At 37.0% G+C, this 3171-nt stretch overlaps 1 pseudogene; it reads right to left on the bottom strand.

Annotated features, from left to right (window-relative positions):
* Positions 1-535: 535 nt before the first annotated feature.
* On the bottom strand, positions 536-1788 carry LOC105531391 (annotated as a pseudogene).
* Positions 1789-3171: the final 1383 nt, after the last annotated feature.

Consider the following 3171-nt stretch of genomic DNA (forward strand, 5'->3'; position numbering starts at 1 on the left):
ATGTGGACTGGTGAATGGCTTCTTTTATTATTTTTCTGTAACCTTCTTTTTTCCTACTAATGCTTTGGCTTTAAAATAAAACATAAAATTAATTAAAATTAAAATATATTTCTTAACATTGTGAATGTTAGAATATACGTTAGAAATCTATACTCAAGAATTAAAGAATTTTCATTTTTTAAACTAGTATGGAACTATTAAGAAATAACATAGTTTGGCATAAAATGAGTCATACAGATCATGCTTCTGCTGGTAGTTTAAATTGAAAAAACATAGCAAATATTATCTCCATATATATGGAATTTTTATTTTTTTTTACTTCAAGCCTTTAATTTGAGACACGATGGAAAAATCTTGTAGGCACACAGGGAAAGGCATGATTACTGCTGAGTGAAAACAATGTAACTGGGAAGTTTTAATGCCTGTCAGCTAATGTCAAAGCTGAAATTCTGAAAGTATGACATGCTGCAAGACTGAAAGGAATGGAAAATTAGTGTTCCTCTTCTTTTTCTTCAACAGAATCCACACCAACCTCCTAACAATCCTTTTCAGTGGCAGCGATGTCCTCACAGCCCTCAGAAAATGTTTCTTTTCCCATCCCCTCACCCACTTCCCAGTGAACAAAGGAACAGTTGGCATAACTCAAGTCAAACTTGTGGCCTAGGCAAACCCAGGCCTCAGCAATGGCTATGGTGTTGCTCAGGATGCACGCAGCTCTCTTTATGTTGGCCAGGTTTCCAGCAGGTACCACAGTGGGAAGCTGGCAATTAATGCCAACTTTGAGGCTAGTGAAACACCAATCCTCAAACTGGGTGTTGCATTTGGTCTTGTTAGTGGAACAGCAGTAAGTATTGACATATGTGGGAACCACATTACCACAGTGTAATAGGCAGTAAGCCATGTATTTACCGTAGTGATTCACAATCTGGTTGCCTGGCTCATTTCACAATCTGGTTTCCTGGCTCAAAATAAGCAGTGGTGACCTCTTCTATGCATGGTAGTCTTACCCAGCAGAGATGACAGGACATATGTGACCAAAGACAAGAGGATGCAGGAAGAGGGTACCAGGTCAGTCTGGAATTCTGTCAGACTCCATGAAATCTGAGAGAAGCAGTGATGGAGGACACAATCTGGCTAAGAAAGCAGTTAAGATTAGGGTAGTTTGGGTGCTCAGTATTGGGGTTTCTACAACAGATGCCATAGGTGGCCTCATTGTCTACCATGAAGGCACAATCAAAGTGCTGCAGGGTGGTGCTGGTGGTGGAATGGAGTTGTAGAGCTCAACCGCAGCTGTGGAAACCTGCAGGGCTGGGCAAATGGAGAACTTCAGTTTAGACTTTGTGGCATAATCAACAGAGAGAAGTGAACCCAGAACCGGTTTCTCCACCAAAGCTGTGGAAAACCAAGAAGCCCTGAAGACGTGTGCACTGGTGAACCAGCTTGCGACTTTGGTCTAAGACAAGACCAATGATCTTGCCAATGTCGTGATCTCCACAGGCACGGTTATTGGCAGCATCTCCCTTGTCTGTGATGAGCTGCTCAGGGTGGAAGAGCTGGTGGTAGGTGCCAGTGCAAACTTCATTGATGACTATGGGTTCCAGGTTTATAAACACTGCCCTGGACACAAACTTCCCTGCCCACTGAAGAGGCGTAGAATCAATCGTCTGCTTACCCAGTGGTCTTGTCACTTGGCATTGGGCTATTGAGCTGGATGCTGTGTTCCAGGTAGTAGAGCTCCCAGCAGGCATTGCCAGTCTGGACACCAGCCTCACCAAGGTGGATGAAGATGCACTCACACTTAGTGGCTACAGGTTAGAAAAGCAAAAGTCAGAAGACACCGGGTCTCTGTTACTATCCCTGACATGTTAAGAGTCAAGTAGGCAACACATTGTATTTGGAAATTGTTTTAAAAAAGAGCATAAATAACTCATGAAACACTTTAAGAAGAAATGATAAAGGAAATTAGAAAATAGTTCTATCTGAATGATAATGCAAATACTATAAACCAAAATGTGTAGGATTTGGCTAAAACCACAATTATAAGGCAAAAGCCTTAATTGTGTCTATTAGGAAAGAAGAAAAACCAAAAATCAGCACAACTTCCCGTTTACACAGGTAGAAAAAGAGTAATGAAGTCATCCAAAGAAAGTAGAAAGAAGGAAAAAAATAAAGATGAGAATAGAAGATATTTAAATGGAAAATAAGCAATAGCTAACCCCATCAGGGGCTGGAGGGAAGCGGAAATGGAGACATTCTGTTCAAGGGGTACATGGTTTATCTACAAAAGATGAATAACTTCTAGAGGGCTGCTGTACAGTTGTACTTAATACTGCATTGTACACTTAAAAATTTGTCATGAGAGTAAATCTTAGGCTAAGTGTTCTTATCACAATAAAAAAATATAGAAACAATAGAGTAAAAAGTGCTCAAAGTTAATTCTTTGCAATAAACTAATACAATAGACAAATCACTAGCAGATTAATAAGAGAGAAAAACTTTAATGAAAACTGGACCACACAATCACAAAATAACACTTTGCCAATTATTTTGAAAATATATTTTTTAGAAAATAATACACTTTATAGAATAGATACAAGAATAAATAAAAGTCTCAGTAATCCTATTAAAATAAATGCAATTAAATCAGTAGTCAACAATTTAAGCATTGGTGGAAAACACAACAACAAAAACGACAATAACAAAGCCAAACCAACAATGACTGAAACAGGCAAAAACATGTAATCTATATATATTTACAAGACAATTTCAGTAAACAAGGGTTTGATAGTATCTATTTTATTCACACTGTTCTAAAGAAAAAGAAAAAGTAAGACAGCTCCTCAACAATTTTCCATTTTGGTAAACTATACTTTGATAAAATCTGTCAGGGATGTTAAAGAAAATTTCAGACCATTGTCTTTTATAAAAATGGATATAAAAATAATAGCTTAAACATTACCAAATATAACAAAGAAAAACATGCACATTGAAATCATGACAAAGAATGATGAATTTTTTCTTAAGAATGCAAGCATAACAATGTTAAAACATGTATTAATGTAATTTATCACAATAACAAATTAACAGTTTTTAAAACTCATGATTATTTCAATACATGCAGTAAAATCATTCAATAAACTCAGGACTCCTTTATAATATAAACTCTTAACA

The sequence above is a fragment of the Mandrillus leucophaeus genome, unplaced genomic scaffold (assembly GCF_000951045.1).
Source record: "Mandrillus leucophaeus isolate KB7577 unplaced genomic scaffold, Mleu.le_1.0 Scaffold881, whole genome shotgun sequence".
Lineage (NCBI taxonomy): Eukaryota > Metazoa > Chordata > Mammalia > Primates > Cercopithecidae > Mandrillus > Mandrillus leucophaeus.